Source organism: Erythrolamprus reginae, chromosome 10 (assembly GCF_031021105.1).
Source record: "Erythrolamprus reginae isolate rEryReg1 chromosome 10, rEryReg1.hap1, whole genome shotgun sequence".
NCBI classification, from domain to species: domain Eukaryota; kingdom Metazoa; phylum Chordata; class Lepidosauria; order Squamata; family Dipsadidae; genus Erythrolamprus; species Erythrolamprus reginae.
In genome coordinates, this window is record NC_091959.1 from 26,223,171 (window position 1) to 26,243,702 (window position 20,532).

Consider the following 20,532-nt stretch of genomic DNA (forward strand, 5'->3'; position numbering starts at 1 on the left):
GCCACTGAAACCACAATGCTGAATTTGCAGTTGATTCCGCCATGGAGCTTTTGTTGCGTTTTTGAATCTGCACGCAAAACTTTCTTGCAAAAAAACAGGAGAAAAAAATGAGATCTCCCAAGAGTCAAGTTCTTGTTGGGAAAATAATGGACTGAAATGGATAGGCTGTCTATCTCCTTTAAACCAGGTCTAGGCTCACCTTCAGCAGTTCGAATCTCACCACCAGCTCAAAACCAAATACACGTAAAGTAATATGAAACCCCCTAAAAAACAGAACGAAACAATTTAAAACCAACAATTAAAACAGTTTTAAAAACTCATGCATATCGTTCATGGCCGGATCCCGATGATATGCCATCTGATCAATGACTCCAGGCCTGCAAGAAAATCCAGGTCTTTGTGGCTTTTTGGAAGGCCAGTAGAGTGGGGATATTCCAGATCTTGGGTTCCAAAGAGCCAGAGAAGCCACAAAGAAGGCCCTCCCCCTCAGGCCCGCAAGCCAATGCTGACAGGACATAGAGAAGACCAACCCTGTGGGCCCTTATCAGTTTCTGGGAGCTATGCGGTAGAAGGTGATCTATAGGCTGCCTTAGTCAACTATTAAGTCCTTCATGGATCTTAGCAATTTGATCAGCTCAAGGGACACCATTCTGAAGAGTATAGAGTTGCCTTCACATCTTTGTCTTCCTAGCCTCACAATATCATCCAGCTAACTTTAAAATAGAACAAAGACACATACTTCTGGAATCTGAGCAAATCATTCAAAATCATAGATGCTAGAGGCTACTGGCACTTGCTTTCACGTCCATCTAGGTATCTTATCAACAAGGATGGGGAAAATTTGCTTTTCTGGACTTTGATGGACCACACAGTTCCCACCACTCCTGACTATAGGCTAGGTTGATTAGGAATCATGGGAACTAAAGGCCAATTTTGAAAGTCCCTTGATCTTATATAGCTGTTGCAAGAGAATATCCAAAGTATTAGGATAACTCTAGTGGTCTGTTCTCAGAAATTTCATGGTACTTCTTTTTTTAAAAAATTGCACACACACACACAAATAATTACAGCAGTCACAAAAGCTAAATGTCTGAGCCATTCTCATTTATGACAGATGTTGAAAGTGGCTTCAGGCTATTTCAAACCATTGGGTCAATAACCACGGTTAAATCAATTTGACTGGAATCACAGATTGGATTTGGAAAATCAGGTAAATTCCATTTGATGATTCATACTGAATTATTCTATCGGGGCAATTTAGAAAGTCAAGCTGGAGATCTGATTGAATCGCCTTGCAACTGAATTGTGAAAACTAATGGTCCTCACAACCCTTCCCGTGATTTCTAAGACCCTCAGGTTTCAAAGGAGACATCATCTTAGGGTGTCTTTAGATTTTCCTTGGATGATGTTTTCAATTTAGAACATAAAATCATAGGACTGGAAGGGGTGGAGGTCTTCTAGTTCAAACCTCTGCTCAAAGCAGAAGACCCAATACCATCCTGGCCAAATGGTTGTCCAGTCTGTTTTTGAAAACCTCCAGGGATGGAACACCCACAACCTCTTGAGGCAAGCAATTCCATTAATTAATTATTATTCTCACTGTCAGAAAATATATTCTTGTTTCTAGATTGGGTCTCTCTTTAATAAGCTTTTGCCCAATGCTTCTTGTCCTGCTCTAGGTGAGAGCCCCTCCCTTATGAAACCAGGTTGCAATGCCTTGGTCTCTTCAGCCTTGAAAGACAGCATTTAAAGGGTGACTTGATTGAAGTATATAAAATCATGCATGGGATAGAAAATTATTTTCTCTATCACACAATACTAGGACGAGGGGGCCCTCTCTAAAGCTCATAGGTAAGAAAGTGAGGACAAATAAAGGGAAATATTTTTTCACCCAGAGGGTCCTTGGTTTACGGAATTCACTTCCAGAAGAGTTCGTGACAGCTGTCAGCCTTGATAGCTTCTGTTCTGTCTGGGTTCCCCCAGACCTCAACACCAACTGGAAAAAACAGCCAGACACTCTGGTAAAAGCCAAAAGTATTTTATAACTGGAAAAAATAAGCACAGAGGAAAACCTGTTCTTCCCAACAGACAGGATATAATACGGTACAGCAGGGTCCTGATGTCCAGACAATACAGCAAGCTTCTTGCTGGCACACACCCCCAAGGTTTCAATAGTCAAAGGCACAAACCAGGATTCCAAGACGCCAAAGTTCACAGTCAGGTCCCACGACTCTCAAAGATAAAACTCCACAAGCCAGGAAGGGTGGGTCTGCCTTTTAGCCTTTCCCAAGAGCACCACACCCAAACCCAGCTGTTGCCACTTTAATGCTGAAAGTATTTAGCCAATTGATTCCGTCTCTGAGTAGCTCTTCGTTGTCGCAGATCAATTATGGCTTGTGCACTTTCCTCTAAGGAATCCAGGCTGCTTGCTGGGGAGAGCTCCCCCTGGTGGGACTCTGGCTGTCCTCCCTCTTCTTCAGCCTGGGATTCCTCCTCCTCGTCTGTCTGCACCTCCTGTTCCTCAGCCTCTCCCTCTGAGCTGGAAACCGACAGAAGGTCAGCCGTTCCCGGAGGGGCCTCAGACGGAACCACAACAGCTTCAAGGCAGGATTAGACAGATTCATGGATGCCAAGCATATAGATGGTTATTGAAACGGATGTCCATGTGCTGCCTCTATGTTGGTTGAGGCAGGCAGGGTTCCCTTGGGTCCCATTTGTTGGGGGTCAGGGGAAAGGGTGGGTCTTGCCTTCTCTTTCTGCTCAAGATCCCCATGGACAATTGGTGGGCCACTGTGTGACACAGAATGCTGGACTCAATGGGCTTTGGCCTGATTCAGCAGGGCTCTTCTTATATTCTTATGTAACACGTATTGCCTATACCAGTGATGGCGAACCTATGGCTCCAATGTGCATGTGTGTGCCGGCCAACTGATTTTTGGCTCACATAGAGGCTCTGGGAGGGTGTTTTTTGCTTCCAGAGAGTCTCCAGGGGGATGGAGGAGGGCATTTTTACCCTCCCCTGGCTCCAGAGAAGCATGAGCCTACTGGGCCCACTAGTTGGGAAACAGGACTATTCCGGCCTCCAGAGGGCCTCCAGGCAGATGGGCAAGTAGTTGTCGCCCTCCCTAGGGATTGGATTATGGGTGTGGGCACTCATATTTGTGTGACAGCATGCACACACACTCTTTTGGCACCCGAGGGAAAAAAGGTTCGCCATCACTGGCCTATACTATTTTTCTGCCTCCATGAGTCTTCCATTAGCTACTGCAGTGATGGCAAATCTTTTTTTTTTTTGCTTGGGTGCCAAAAGAGTGGGCACGCAACAGCCCATGTGCCTATGCTCCACACCCATAATGCAATGCCCTCCCCCCACATATGCATGCACAAATCCCACCCCCTACATGGACCTCATTGAAGCCATTCACTACAGGCTTCACTGAACCTCCAGACATCTGGTAGGCCTGTTAGGCTGCTTTTTGTCATCCACAGCCTCCAGAGGTTTTCCTGAAGCATGTGGATGGTGTAAAACAGCCCAAAGGGCCTACCAGAATGAACTTCCGGTAGGCTCATTGGGCTGTTTTTCACCTTCCCTGTGAATGGTAAAAAATGACCCATTGGGTCTACTGCAAGTTCATTTCCGAACTTCCGGTAGGCCCATTGGCTTCATTTTTCACACACACCCCTCCAGAAGGCTGAAAATCAGTTGGAGCTGACAGAAGGCAATGCCTTGTGTACCCTCAGATATGGTTCCGTGTGTTACTTGGGACGCATGTGCCATAGGTTTGCCATCACGGACCTACTGTAACTGGTAATGATAAATTTGATAAAGCCACCAAAGATGAAGAACTGCACTGGAAAGCCCAAAGTCAGGAGTCTGCAGACATCTGCAGAGAATTACACAACGGAAGACAAGACATTCATACTTATACTCCTTTCACAAAAAAAAAAAAAAAAAAATAGAAGGACTACCACACTCCACCTATTAGTACAAAGGTCCCCAAACTTGGCAAGTTTAAGACTTGTGGACTTGCCAATTGGCTGGAGAATTCTGGGAGCTGAAGTCCTCAAGTCTTACAGTTGTCAAGTTTGAAGATCTCTGTATTATTATTTCCCTAACATTTTTTTTTAAAAAAAATGGGAACAATTTTCTTTCCATTGAATTGATTTTTAATTGTACAACTGTTTAGTCAAATTCTATTTTAAGCAGACCAATATTTGAATTCATACATGGAGTTAACATAAAGCATAGTTTATGTAACTTTGGCATGTTTGAAGAAAATCATTGTGATTTGCATATCATGATTAATGACGTATTGCTTGTGAAGCAGGCCACCTATGATTTAGCAAAATGTATGAACCCACCAGTATATACACCCAGCCAGAGGGTACACATTTACACATGATTGCAAATATATTTCAGTTGATTTTAACCACCCTAATTTTCATATTCCTTGGTCCACTGGGATAAGATGCAAAAGTTATCTCAAAACCTGGTTAGTAACTTGGACTGTATTATCCCTATCCACTAACACACATATCAATTGTTCATGGGAGAACAATGAAACAATGAAATACTGTATTCTAAACTTGAAGTTCTCTCTATCAAATCAACGTTACAGACCGATAATGCACTCCTTAATTAGACATTGCTATTAACTGGACTGCTACATGATTTAAATCTTGCCGTTAATCTTTGTCATTCTACCCAGACATAGTTTTTATGACATCCAGCGAGTGATTCCTTTATGCAGTAATCTATCTAAAAACCACCTTTTTCTTCTTTCTCTTTTTTTAGAAGAATAAAGGACATGAGATTGAAATGAAAGCTTTTTTTTTCAGTCTGTCCATTAGTAATTTTCTGCTTAGTATTTGAAAAATGGTCCTTTTTAATTGCTTTACAGAGGAGAAAGCTATCAAAGCTAATGCTCTTTTTTTCCCCAAAAACTTTTGTAATTATTTCTCGTGGACTCTTTATTTGAAATGGTTTGAAAATATGTTCATTAAAATGTAGATTTTGCTCTCTCTTTCTTTCCCCCCCTCTTTCTGCAGCTCTCTTTCAAATGGATTTCCATTTCCCAGTGTTAGCCTCCCCCCATATTTTCTTTTCTTTGTTTGGCCACTAGCTTTATGCAATAAAACATTTAAAAATAAAAGTAAGTCAGACTAGCATTACCATTGCTAATCTTCAGCAGAATTTTATTGTATAATCAAAGCAGGAGCCTTAGAGGGAAATATGTCTTTGTGAGCATACTTGTTCAAAGCTCATGCCCCCTCCCAAGATGTTTGAGGCTTGGTGAATTAGCTTGACCACAATTTTGTCCTTCTTTGGATAGACGGCTTAAGCCTCACACAGGGCTTCAGACTCAGACACCTGGCACAGAAGCACTTAGAATAATATATCGCTCCAAAGCGCTTTACAGCCCTCTCTCTAAGCAGTTTACAGAGTCAGCCTCTTACCCCCAGCAATCTGGGTCCTCATTTTACCCACCTCAGGAGGGTGGAAGGTTGATTCAGTCTCGGGCCCATCAAGATCGAACTCCTGGCTGTAGGCAGAGTTAGCCTGCAATGCTGCTTTCTAACCACTGCAGTGCACAGGGCTCCTGGGACAGGGACGGGGATGAAATAGAGAAAGGTCTGAATACAAACTGCCTTTGATTCTCAAAGGAAAGGCAAGATAGAAATCCAAAAATAAATAAATAAATTTAAAGATCCCAGGTTTTGTTGTCGTTATTCAGTCGCTAAGTCATGTTCAACTCTTTGTGTCTCCCTGGACCATCGCATGCCCAGTTCTCCATTGTTTGTCCCATCTGCCCAAAGTCCTGCCCACCATATTGATGACACTATCTGACCATCTCATATTCTGTTGTCCCCTTCTCCTTTAGCCTTGTGTGGCCTGGAACAGGGGTAGGCAAAGTTGGCTCTTCTATGACATGTGGACGTCAGCTCCCAGAATTCCTGAGCTAGCATGATTGGCTCAGGCATTCTGGGAGTTGAAGTCCACAAATCATGGAAGAGCCAATTTTGCCTACCCCTAGCCTAGAATCTTGGAATAGGTATAGTACATAGAATAACAGCATTGGAAGGTCTTCTAATCCAACCCTCTGCTCAAACAGGAGACCTCCAGTGATGGAACACTCATAACATCTAGAGAAATGGTTGTCCAACCTCTTCTTGAAAACTTCCAGCATCCACAACTTCTGGAGGAAAGTCGTTCCACTGATTAGTTGTTCTCACTATCAGGAAATGTCTCCTCAGTTCAAAGTTTATTTAAAAAAATAAGATATTTTCCTTCCCCATTCTGCTTTCCCTATCTTCTATGTTTGGCCGCTGTCACATGTTACAATCATCATCATCATTTTAGCCTTTTTCTATCCACTGCAGGATGAAGGCCTCTTCCGCATGTTTTCAACCAATACGGTCTTCAAGCTTTCTTTTGCCAGTTGGGCCCGCCATACTTGCTGATGTCATGAATCCATTTTAATAATTAATTAATGATTAAATAATTAACCACTGTTGTACACTCCCCAAAGTCAGTTCTGATAAGATCCACAGCTGTATAAATGTAATAAATACATACACGCCCCCAGACAACAAAACCCATCAAACAGGACCGCCAATCCCACACAAAAACATAAATCAATGAATGGTGTGGATATCAATTTCTCCACTTCAAAGCTGTCGGAGAACTCTTGGTAATTATACTTCCATGGCTAGGTGGTCTCCAAAGGTGTGTTGAGCAGATAGGTCTCCTCAAGAGAGTTGCTTGAAAGCTAAATATTTCAGGGAAGGAAACAGAGAGGCATGTTGTTCCTGTTTGTTTGTTTTCTTAATTATCAAGAAAATGTTGAGGCCCTTAAGTGTCCTAGAGTTGTCACATTTTTATCCCAGCAGTCATTTCTAACATTTTCCTTCAGAGACAGATGTTACAGATAAGCATCTGCAATTATGGATTTGTCTTCCTTTAAAAAAGAGAGAGAGAGAGAGATGCCGAAGGGGGGGAAAGGGGCCATAGATTGCTTTAGATGTGGCTGGCAGGTGTTTATTTTATTATAATATACAGTACAGGGGCACAGCTCTTTGAGCAGAGGGACAGTCAGTACACCCAGGATGTCAGTGTTCCAGATAGCATCCGAACTTAAATCAGAGTCCAAGTCAATGTATTCCTCAAAGATCCAATTCTCTGTTCTGTTCCATTTCTCAGTTGTATTTGTGTGTCTCTGAGTGTGTTCTGACTGGAATGTTTTCATTCACAAAGAAGAGAGGAGTCAACCCATTCTCCAAAGCACCAGAGGCCAGAACAAGACCTCTGAGGTCCCTTCCTATCCTATTATTCTATGTTCTAGACCAGGTTCCCATAAGGCTCTGTGGCCGCTTGCCTTGTTACCTGATAACTGGAGGAATCTTCAGCCAAGACACCTAGATTGCAGCAAAGTGCGAAACAAAAACAAAACCCAAGAAAACCAGAAGTTATGAAAAGGCTACATTTGACATGGCGTCAAATCCTTCACGGTGGGGTCAAATTATTGAAGACATGGCGGAATGGAATAGAACGGAAGGGAAGGGAAGAGGGGAGGGGAGAGAATTTTTTATTGACCAAGTGTCTTGGTGCATATGCTCTCAGTGTACATAAAAGAAAAGATATGTTTGTCAACAATCATAAGGTACAGCATTTAATGATAGTCCAGGTACAAATAAGCAATCAAACCATATTAGGAATCAGTCAATATAAATTTTAAGGGTACAAGCCACAAAATTACAGTCACACAATCATTTGTTGGAGGAGATGGGTGATGGGAACAATGAGAAGATTAATAATAGTGCAGACTTAGTAATTTCTTCAACAGTGTTGAAGAAATTAGTTGTTTAGCAGAGTGATGGCATTCAGAGAAAAAATTGTTCTTGTGTCTAGTTGTTCTGGTGTGCAGTGTTCTATAGTGTCATTTTGAGGGTGGAAGTTGAAGCAGTTTGTGTCCAGGATGTGAGGGGTCTGTAAATATCTTCACAGCTCACTTTTTGACTTGTGCATTATACAGGTCCTCGATAGAAGGCAGATTGGTAGCAACTGTTTTTTTCTGCAGTTCTAATTTTCCTTTGCGGTTCTGCAGTTCTAATTCTCATTATCCTTAGATTTTGTCTTTTAAACCTATGAGTAAGATTGAGATTAGGATTAGATTGTCTGCTGTATGTTGAAAAATCATGATGGTTGCAGGTTTGACAGGTTTTTAAAAAGAAACCAAAACAAAACACCTCTTATCAATTCAGGGCATTAATTAGCTGTTCACCTTGTCTGGGAAGCAAACTTTTCCAGACCCGCAAAACTTAAAAAAAAAAGAAAAGGTGCCTCTACTGAATAAAAGAGTTGTGTTTCCTAGCTAATATTTGTGCAAGCTGGTTCTTGCCCTCCAAATACATAATCATTGGAATGGTTTTCTTCCAGCTGTTCTTTGACACCCTTCTGGCAACGTTTCTTTTTTCAATCTTGAGTTGCTGTTTAAGTTGTTGCTGGCAACTTAATAATTGGAATTCAATTAGGATACCTGGTTAATTAAATGAAAAATAGCATGGAGTTTCCCTCACTCTCTGATTTCTTTCGAAAGCATGATTATTATTGTTCTCATCGTAATCATCATCAATGAAATAACAAAGAAAAGACGGAGGAAGAAGGAAGAATTGGAGGATTTTATGAATTTAAAAGAAAATCAGGTTGAATTAATAATCCAATCTAATAAAGTTTTCAAAGATTCCACATCTCCGAATTTATGCAGAAGATGTACAGTATCTCTTGCATTTATAAGTCAACTCCATGATAGTATTAACAGAATAACAGAGTCGTAAGTGACCTAATCCAACCCTCTGCTCAAGGAGAACCTACCAAGGGTCCCCAAACATGGCAACTTTAAGACTTGTGGAATTCAACTCCCAGAATTCCTTAGCCAGCAATGCTGGCTTGAGAATTCTGGGAGTTGAAGTCCACAAGTCTTAGAGTTGTCAAGTTTGAAGGCCTATGCCCTAGACAGAATGGACAAATGGCTTTTCATTCTTTTCTTCAAAATCTCCAGTGATGGAGCACCCACAACTTCTGAAGGCAAGCCATCCCATGGTTTAATAGTCTTCACTGTTGTGAGAAATTTGCCTGTGAAAAGATCTCCTTTGCTTTTCCAGCTTGAAACACAGGAAACTCCATGTAAAAAAAAAATCAGACTGTTTAGCCATGCTGTTCATAGGAAGAATTGCTAAAAATTCTCTTACATCCAGATGTTTCTGAAGTATAGTATATATCCCACCATACCTCACTGTAATGTCTGGTGAGCTGCAGGTCAGTCATTTTAATATTTGCTCATCAGTAAATGCATAGATAGATAGTTAAAGGGAGGGAGGGAGGGAGGGACAGGTGGATAGGTAGATGGATCTGATCTATTCTAAGTAATGAAATATTTGTGAAATGATGACCCAAATTGTCATGGGTTGTCTATTATATACTACTTTAATTACTCCCAGACAACTCATGGCATCACTGCAGCATGATGATTTTGGGTTTTTTTCCCCATTCCATGTTTTCCATTGGCTCTTGCAGGATTAGGAAGTGAAAATGGTGATGAAAGGATCCTTAGTTTTCTGCTTGTAAGAAGTTTCTTTTGCTTTTAAGACAGAAAAGCATTCATATTATCCAATCATCAGTCTGCAACCAAAAAAAATGGTTTAACCCATTGCACCTCATCATCTTTCAAAAAATAGTACAGTACATTCCACCATACCTGTTAGACCAGACTACTACATCAATAAAGGGAGATCCAGGTCAACATTCCTTGCAACTTTCTCTATCTTTCTCTCTCACTGCAGCCCCGGATATTTCATGTCCTGTAGCTTTGGATTGCCACATGTTCAACTTCCTAGAAGCCTTTTCCGTCTTCAACGCACACTGTTGCTGCTCCTCTTTATGGCTTTGCCTCATTTTTATAAGTTAATATGCTCACTACTTCCAAAAGAGGTTCAAAGAGAACCTTTCTTCCTAATGTTTGATTTGTTGCTCATTTTGACACAACAGGACGAAAGGTCTGGAAAATTCAACCTAGAGAGTTTTAAAATAGGGAAGAATCCCAGGATATAGGATAGGATAGGATGGGATGGGATGGGATGGGATAGCATACATTTGACATTGAGTCAAATCCTTCACAGTGGAGTCATATTATTGAAGACATAGCTTTACAGAACAGAACAGAATAGAATTCTGTATTGGCCAGGTGTGATTGGACACACAAGGAATTTGTCTTTGGTGCATCTGCTCTCAGTGTACATAAAAGAAAATATACATTTGTCAAGAATTATGAGGTACAACACTTAATGATTGTCATGTGGATCAAGAAATCAGGAAACAATCAATATAAATAGAAATCTTAGAGATACAAGCAACAGGTTACAGTCATACAGTCATAAATGGGAGGAGATGGGTGATAAGAATGATGAGGAAAAAACTAGTAGTAATAGTAGTGAAGATTTAGTAAATAATTTGACAGTATTGAGAGGATTATTTGTTTAGCAGAGTGATGGCATTTGGCAAAAAACCTCTTCTTGTGTCTAATTGTCTTGGTGTTCAGTGTTCTATAGCCGCGTTTTGAGGGTAGAATTTGAAACAGTTTATGTCCAGGAGGCGAGGGGTGAGTAAATATTTTCCCCGCCCTCTTTTTGACTCGTGCAGTCTACAGGTCTTCAATGGAAAGCAGATTGACAGCAATTGTTTTTTCTGCGGTTCTGATTCTCCTCTGAAGTCTGTGTCGGTCTTGTTGGGTTGCAGCACCAAACCAGACAGTTATAGAGGTGCAGATGACAGACTCAGTGATTCCTCTGTAGAACTGAATCAGCAGTTGTTTGGGCAGTTTGAGCTTCTTGAGTTGGTGCAGAAAGAACATTCTTTGTTGTGCTTTTTTGATGACATTTTTGATGTTATGATGTTTTGATTTGGAGAAATATCATGTGAAATTTTCCAGTGGTCATCTTTAAAAGCACAATTCCATTCTTCATGGTCTTCTTCTTCTTCTTTCTCTTTCTCTCTCCTTCTCTTTTTTTTAAACCTCCAGTTGGAATGAATGAGGCTAATTAATTTCAGACCATACTTGATGAAGTCAGCACCATACGAGGGCCTGCGTGCGAGACATGGCTGATTTCTTTCAGCTGAGAGTGATGAATTAAAGATGAAGCTTTGCTTTCACAACTCTAATTTAAAATGTATATAAATATATTGTTCGTTGTTGTTGTTGTTTTAAAGAGCTATAGCAAAGAATGCTTATATCCTCCATAACAAAAAAAAAAGTTGTTCTGGCGCGCTCCCATCATTTGTTGAGCTTTGAAGAAATCTTTGATTCTTGTTTGCAATGCATTTGCGAATGGGTGAAACTGATTAGAAAATGCACAATCTGTTTTTTCCCCCTGCATGTTTTGCTCAAGTGTGTGTTTGTATGCATGCATGTTTGATTACATGCTGCTTTAATTCTGGGACTCTTGCTTAGGCCTATTAAATATTGTTTAAGAGTACATATGAGGCAATTTAAAGATGGTGTCTTTAAAATGTAAATTGCATTTTTTAAGGATACAGCAATGGATAGAAGAAATCACAAAACAAACTGTAGAGTTTAAACTTGAATTTTTCTTGTTAGGAATCTCAAAAGAGAAAATAAGTAAAAGCAATCTATATCTCATATTACACATAATCACATATGCCTAGCACTGAAAGATAGATACAGTTCTTTCAATCTCAATGATAATAACCAAAATATTAGAATGTACGGAAATGAGTAAATTAACTACGGCATTAAAGAACAAAGAGGAAACAGAATTTTATAAGGTTTGGGAGAATTGGCATAAATGGTTGGAACGTAAAAACAAATTCAAACAATCAGCAACAAACATAATATAAAAGACAACAGGTAGATTTGAATGATGATGAAAAGAGCAATAGGTTAAAATTAAAAAACACGTGACTATGGATAAATTAATGAAATAGTGAAATAGGAGTATAGAAGATATAGCGAAAAGTAACATTGCAAAAAGATACTAATATTAACCATATATGTTATTTGTTAGGTTAGGTTATGTATGTTGATGTTATGTTTTATGTATGTCTGATTTGTGTGTATACACACATACACATATGTGTGTGTTTTGTGTTTATATGTGGTTTTTAAAATTACTCAATAAAAATTATTTATGAGACATCACTGTCCAAAATTCTTCAGCCTGGCTTTTCACATTTCCTAATTCTATCCTTTTTTTAAATACAAAAAAAATCTTTTATTATAAAAATGCATAAACAAACCATAAGAAACATTGGACGATGTGTGGCAGTCCTGTTTCTTATTTTCTGTAGTGATATTTGTATATTACCATCATTTAATATTTCTAATGCTATATATGTTATATTTTACATAGGTCTTACATTGGTATCTCTTTTATTCCCATGTTAAACAATCCTCTTTACCTTTCTTACCCTGTTATTTAAATTAGTTGACTATTTAATTGGTTGTCTTTATTTTGTTTTTGTTGGGGTTTTTGTTTTTGTTTTTTCCAACCTTCTAACCAAAAGTAAAATTTATTCCAGCTTTGGTAGTATTCAGACTCATATTTATCTTTTATTTCCATTGTTAGTTTGTCCATTTCTGCACAGATCATAATTTTTTTCTAATGATTCCATCCTGATGTCTCACCTTGAGGAACTCACCAAGAACATTTTTTTAAAAAAAAATCTCCTTGTACCTGGAGACAACCTAGAGGAATATCAAACTTTGCAGATCATGTGACAGACTTTGAATGTTGCTCATGTCAATGAACCCCAGGTGCCTTTTGGGAGGTGGGGGGACTGCAAAGACTATGATCCGGAGCTAAGGTGATTTATGACGCTAGATAAATAGTCCAATGATATCTGGAGAACTGAAGTGGCATCTGGAGGCTTAGGAAGTACCCAGAAAGTTGTAAATGAATGCTGGACTTTTAAATCTAACAATGGAGAGCCATGAAGCATGGGACAAATGGTATAAGTGGTTAAATAACAAAATAAAATATCAAATTTTGCTGTAAATCAAGTTTACTAGTGACAAAATTGTTATGATTCTTGCCTCTTTCCTTCCTATGTACTTTCTATATAAGTAAATAGGTACATATGTAATCAAAATAGATCAATCCATCGGATATAGAGTGATATAATGTAAGTGTGTTCATCAAAACAAAAATAGCAATATTGTAAAGTCTAAACAGGAAAATATAATGAAAAAGCTTTAAAAGAGATTTGTTGTTATTATGTTTGTTTTCATTTTATGTGTATTTTGCATGTCTTTTTTACATGTGGTTTTTAAAGGAAAAAATGAATAAAGGTTGATTTAAGAAAAAAAGACAGTTCTTTCTCAAATTACAACCATCCATTCAGTAATCATTCGAAGTTACAAGAGCACTGGAAAAAGTGACTTAGAACTGGTCCTCATACTTACAACCATTGCAAAATTCTAAGGTCACATGATGAAAATTTGGGCATGTAGCAACCAGCATTTATTTACAATGGCCGCAACACGCCAGGATCATGCAATTCCCACTCAGCTTCCAACCAGCAAAGTCGATGGAAAATCCAGATGGGTTTTTACAATTGCATAATGCATTTAACTGCAGTGATTCAATAACAAACACAGCAAAAAAAAAACCCAAAAAAGGTCATAAAATCAGGCATAATTCATTTAACAACTGCCTTGCTTAGGAATAAACTTTCTGGCCTCAAACGAGGTCATAAATCAAGGACTACCTGTAACCCAACCTTCTTCAGAAGTATTTTCTTTTTTCTTAGTGTATTTCTAGATACATACTGAAAGCAGTGGGATTTTTTTAGTGGATATGTCTGTATAGAATTGCTCTTTTTTTGAAATGGCCACCAAAACCCTGTAAAAAATATCTCACACAAAAGTTTTAGAAATGTGCAATTTTATTTCAGGATATCCATTCAATTAAAGGCTTTTTAATGTCATGTATTAAATTAACTTATCCATGGGCTAGGTCTTCCATAGAATTCTAGCAGGTATCCACGGTGTAAATACTATGATAGCTTTTATCATCTCTGTTGACCATCTAATATCTGGCTGATAAAATTAAGCCTGAGAGATTCATGTTCATTTTCACCTGAGATGCAAAGAAGCATAACTTGAGCTTTTCTTGGGATATCTTACCCTCACCAAGGAAGCCTACTAAATGTCTCCAGACATCTCACTAGCTTTCAATCCAGCTTTGCTCACAAGTTTTACTATTCTCAGCACAAAAGAAGAGAAAGGAATACAACATACACCATGTTGAGCTCCTGGAAGAGAGGCATGAGAGGAATGGAATAAATGAATAAAACATTGGTTTTGATTTAGAAGAACCTAAGCAATATGGGTCCCTGGTTATAGATTAGTATGCTTTGCAATCTATAGATGTAGTAACAAGGGTCGGCAGTATGTATGATTGTGGTTCCTTATCTCATAGCTTTCTTGTTTGTGTTTGAAACTATGGTCTGACCTAAGCTATTCATCTATCAATAGTTTTTTGAGCCTGGTTCAAAAAAGATCCAATATGTTTCTATAAATAAAGACATATGTATTGTATATTGGACAAAGAATAAATAATAATAATAATAATAATAACATTTACTAAATTTTATTTATTTATTTATTTATTTGTTTATTTATTCGATTTTTATGCTGCCCTTCTCCTTAGACTCAGGGGGCCTTACAACATGTTAGCAATAGCACTTTTTTTTAACAGCCAGCATATTGCCCCCACAATCCGGGTCCTCATTTGACCCACCTCGGAAGGATGGAAGGCTGAGTCAACCTTGAGCTGGTGATGAGATTTGAACCATTGACCTCCAGATTTAGCAGTCAGCTTCAGTGGCCTGCAGTACAGTATTCTACCTGCTGCACCATCACAGCTAAATAAACCCTTTAAAAATCTTGGGACCTTGATTTTGGATTGAAGAACATTATCATTTCTTCAGTACGCTAATTAATGGAGATTTGAACACAACCTATTGTAATTTCTCTGAAGATGGTTACATTTCTTTGAAACTTGGCATGTATGTTCCTCTTGGCTTCTAGGTGCTCGCTAAAAAAGGATTTTTCCAAATGACCATCAGATCATTATAGCCATCATTATTTCTTATACAATATTATATTAATACATTCTGAGTCTAAGGAGTTAGACATTCTAATGTTAGAAGTGGGCATGCCTCACCCGGCCTGTGGGTTGGGAGTTTAGACATTCTACTCCCCATCCCCACCTGAAAAGAACTCTGTTCCAACTGCCAGTTGCCTTATATTAACACGCTTTGATGCTACCCCTTCACTAAACTGGGCATGGGCGTGGCCATAGCATGAGTCATTTGGCCTGCTGGCTGGAAGTTTAGACAGTCTACTCTCACTTAATTTAGTAGTGTAGCACAGGCATCCAGCAACTAGTACATTTATATATTCAGGGTTAAGGCAGAATTGATAAGACCCATATGACTCAATCAAAATCTGCCTTGTGATTTTCTGAGTTTTCTTTTCTTGAAAAAGCAGTTTCTGTTTTTCAGTCATCTCAGAATTTTGGAGAATTTCCAGAATGCTAGAGAATTGTTAGTGTTATCTTGGACTAATCTTATTCTCAGTTGTGATAAAATTGTCTATGGAGATTTTCAATCATTCAAGTCATGGTTGTTCCCAAGTGGTTTTTTTCCAAAAGGCAACTGTACTTTCTTGGGTTTTTTTCTCTGATAAGATTTTGTTTCTCATCCAACAAGTTTCTTCAGTTCTGACAGAATTATTACTGGTGGAATTTTATGTGACATCACTGTCCAAAATTCTTCAGCCTGGCTTTTTACATTTCCTAATTTCATCCTGATGGCTAACTTTGAGGAACTCAAGAAGAACATTTTTTTTTAAAAAAAAAAGTCTCCTTGTACAGTATTTGGAGACAACTCAGTGGAATATCTAACCTTGCAGATCATGTGACATACTTTGAATCTTTCTCCCATCAATGAATCCCAGGTGCTTTTTTAGACTGCAAAGACTATGATCCAGAGTGCAGGTGATTTATGAAGCTAGAATAAATTAGTCTAACAGTATCTGGAGAAGTGAACTTGCATCTGGAGAGTGAGAAAGTACACAGAAAGTAAATGAATGCTGGTCTGTAAAATTGCACATTTTAGAGATATTGGCTTTTGTTCTATAAATCTAATTTGATATACCCCAAAACATATACAATGGTTGTGTTTGCATATACATTAAGGCCTACTTTTACTCAATCATGATTTGTCTTCAATGGCTTTCCTCACACTCTAAATGATAAAACATGGTTTCATGCCAGTGAATTCTGCTGTGAAATCTCGTTGGGGTGGGGGTGAAAGAGGGAAATACTATTCCATTATTCCACTACCATTCTGCATTAATCACATTGTTCTGACATTTCCAACTGGTGGTTCTACGCAGCTGCCTAGCTTTGTATCTCAGTAGTCCTCATTTGAAGAAACCTGTTTTGCATTATGGCTGATTTACACATTGAATCAATCATCTGATCCATTGATTGCTTCTGAAATTATTTTGATTCTTTAATAATACACTTTTTCCTCCCCTACCTTCAGACCCTGATTAAAACCAGGCAAAGCCCATCAGTGTCTGACAAATATATGGTGGGGGATTCCTTGAGACAGGAAAGGACAAATAAGATGCCAGCTTTTTCTTATTGTGGAACCATTAGAGCATATAAATCTAGTCAGGGTTGTGATAAACGCAGATTGATGCATTATGCTAACCAAATGGAGTTTATGGATTGTGCCTCCTGGTTCACAGTTCTCTGAGGTTGAGCTTCTGAACTAGATTCTTGCTATAGTTTGGAAGACTATCCATGAATGAAGCATTGTTATGTAATCCTTGGCCCTATCCAGGGACAATTCTTTGAGGCAAGATGGGCAGTCTATACATTTAATTAATGAACAAAACAATTTGGAGTTCCCTCTTAAGGGGACCCCAAATCTTATCCATGAGTTCATTCTGTCACACAAAAACAGTGAGGATTGACTTCTGACTGTTGGTTCTAGTATGTGGTATGGTCTGGAAGTACCATCCATAAACAAAGAAAAACAGACCAGGTACAGATGGATACATTTAGCTGAAGAAATTCAGGGCCAAATGTCAGGCTATTAGGTGCATTAAACCAGCCAGATGTCTGGAGAAATACCAGCCAATTTTCAGTGCATTTGCTAGACCTGGTCCCTGAAGCACTTAATTGTTTGTTTTGAACAGTGGATCTCAACATCTTGATTCAATATGAATACATTCACCAATTTAGCATTTTAAAGAAAGTTTAGTAGAACCAGTCAAGGATAGGCCACCTGGTGTCCTCCAGATGCTGTAGATTTCAACGTACGGCCATAGCAAACCATGGGGGAAAACTGTATCTAATCCAAACATCTGAAAAACACCAGGATATCTGAAGAATAACTTTGTGCGCATAAGAAATTGGCCTCAATTCAAGTATGCCATTCAATTTGTCTAGTTAAGCTATGGACTGGCCATGGTTCTGTCACAAGAACTGGAAATCTGCAGTCACAGGACATCGCGCAGTGTTTAAACTCACATTCTGTAGCCTTCAGGATCCCTTTAACTGTAAAAGATAAAAAATGCCATGGTGACATTAGCAAAAAATGAAAATTGTTATATGAGCAGTAAAATAAGCAAAGCACAGGTAGGTAGCAAAGAAACACCTTCACATAACCTAAAGAACCTGCCCCGCCACATATGTGATGTGATTCCATCTCTACAAAATATTCAGTTCTCCACTATTGAAACTTGTCATCCACAACCTTTTTCTTGCACTAACTAAAGATTCTGCAGATTGAATCTGGGACTTGGAGCATAAGAAGTATGTAGTCTTCTATTAAATCACAGCTCCGTGACCATCTTTCCCAGTCTGATGCCTTCTAGATATAAAATTGGGGGGTTGGAAAGTTTGGAGAAGACTAATATAGTCTACAGACATCCAAAGAAGGTCATATTGGAGATCCAGCATGGTGTAATGGTGAAGACATCAGACTAGGCAAAATAAGACTTGTGTTCTAAGTCCTCCTTTGGCCCGGACATCCGGGATAACTTGGGGCCACTCTCTTCTTCTCAGCCCAATAGTTAATGGAGAGTAGTTGAAAAGGTGCTTGAACAGAAATGGGAGACTTGGGTTCTTATCCACCCTCATTTTGGAAGTTCACTGGTTGACTTTAGCCTCATCTTTCAGTCTTAGCCCCACCTACTTAGTTCACTTATCGGTCATCGAAGAACCAGTCATGAAGGGAACATAAGGCTTTGCCCACCCACCTGGACACCACCATTTGGGTTCTTTGTGCATGCACAGAAAATAAAAGAACCCAAATGGTGGCATCCAGGGGGTGGGCGGAGCCTCACGCTTCCTTTGTGACTGGCTTTACGATGATCAATAGGCACAAGTCAGCACTTCACCCCTGCGCCTTCCCCCTTCAGACGTTGGGGAGAAAAGTATAAAAGAGAATGCTTTGGGTATAAATTCAATAAAGAAATACTTGGCCAAGATGATCGTGTCTATATCTTCACTGGTAAGAGAGAAACCATTTTCAAAAGGGAAACACTGATTTTTCATAACTCATTTCCAGGCAAAGAGGCCAACCCATCTTGTGGTCCTGCATTGTGAGAAGAATTGAAAAGGAAGAGGAAAGAAAACAGCCAGATGAAAGAAAAGAGAAAAGGTATTATGGTTAGTAGCACACTCGGCCAGATGTTTAGACTGGATCTGGCATTTTTTATTGAGTCCTTACCAAGGACCTGAAAGAGGCAGATATGGTTGTTGGATGGTGTAAAAGGTTTTGTTGTAGGGTGTAAGCTGTTCCAAGCAAAACTGCTCTTGGAAATTGACTGATGGTGATTTTGTCATTGCTAATGGTGTGCAAGTGGTGCTCCAGAAGATTTGTCAGTTATTATTATTACACACAACAATGTGAAATCACAGCTATCAGTACTCTAGCTGCTATTAGTTTTCAAACACATCAAATTCTTCCAGGAACCTAGAATGTTGTATTGTATCGACATAGTATATTTGCAGATCCAAGTCTTTTGTCCTTGACAGATGGAAATTTTGTCAATGCAAAGATTTTCTAAGTGCCATCCAAAAAATTTATACATAGCACCCAAAGTATAGATAACCACTGGGATCACCACAGACGATCATAATAGCAATGGCATGGATTGTTTTATTACTGAAAATAAATTAAATTATATCCACTGTTCTACAGCCTCAGCCTCACTTGGAATTAAGCCTAATTTGAATCCACCACAGGCCCATTCAAAACACTGCTCCTGTTCAAATGAGCAAATGATTCTGCATTGAGGTTTTGAAGGAAAAAATTGAAGCTGGTCAACTCACTTGATCAAAGCTGGTTGGTATATGGTTCTGTGCACCAGTTACAGACACGGGATTCAGCCAGTTCAGACCAGTTTGGGTGAGCTAGTAGTGGCAACCCGCCCACCCACCCAGGCCCAATCCTGTCCTATATCGCTGGATTTTTTGATGCCGTACACATGTGCAAACAGCACACTATGAGCAAATTGCCGTGTTTTGTGACGCCGCACACACAATTCCGATTCTGGGTGAGCTGGTTGTTAAATTATGTGAAGTGCCCCTTTGACCAAAGACTGTTTGTTGCTGGATCAGAGTGGCATGGCTTCTCCAGTCCTTCAATCAGGGAGGAGGCGGGGAGATGGAGAGAGAGGAGAGAGAGCCGAGAGGGGAGAGGTAGAGACCTTCTGGAACTCAAGGTGAGGAACATAGAATTTCCTGCTACCTATCTGGCTACCTACTTGTTTCTTTCTTTGTTTGTTTGTTTGTTTGATTGATTGATTTTTATTCCGCCCTTCTCCTTAGACTCAGGGCGGCTTACAAAATGTTAGCAATAGCACTTTTTAACGGAGCCAGCATATTGCCCCCACAATCTGGGTCCTCATTTTACCCACTTTGGAAGGATGGAAGGCTGAGTCAACCTTGAGCCGGTAATGAGATTTGAACCGCTGACCTGCAGATCTAGCAGTCATCTTTAGTGGCCTGCAGTACTGCACCCTACCCACTGCGCCACCCCGGCTCTTAACTTATTTACCCTTTATAACCACAAACTTTGGTGAGAGAGAAAGAGAAAGAGAGAGAGGAGAGAGAGAAAATAGAAAGAGAAAAGAGAGGAGAGAAATAAAGAGAGTGAGAAAGAGAGAGAGGACAGAGAGAGAAGAGAGAGAAGAGAGAGAAGAGAGGAGACAGAGAAAGAGGGGGGGAGAGAGAAGTCACTTAGTGAGCTTTCAAGACTGAAGATGGGGTTCCCCATTACTAATCCAACATCTAAACTACAATGAAATGCTGGCACACTCTCTTTCTCTCTTCTGCATGCTAAAAGTTGAACTAAGGAATCAGAAATTCCACAAAATACTTCAGAAGTTAATATTGCACAAAATTAACTCCTCATTTAAGAATGATCGTGGA

The 20,532-nt window shown here is 39.3% G+C and overlaps 1 long non-coding RNA gene across 2 annotated transcripts in view; it reads right to left on the bottom strand.

Annotated features, from left to right (window-relative positions):
* Positions 1-7,520: 7,520 nt before the first annotated feature.
* LOC139173140 (uncharacterized) overlaps positions 7,521-20,532 on the bottom strand; it is a 40,354-nt gene continuing 27,342 nt past the window's right edge. Inside the window, exons 4-5 of one of the 2 annotated variants that reach the window (XR_011559990.1) lie at positions 15,983-18,691; positions 7,521-8,143 (exon numbers count right to left, since the gene is read on the bottom strand). This is a non-coding gene — a long non-coding RNA (uncharacterized lncRNA). Of the gene's footprint in view, positions 8,144-15,766; positions 18,692-20,532 lie in introns of those variants that run through there. The other variant, XR_011559989.1, reaches the window with a different exon arrangement.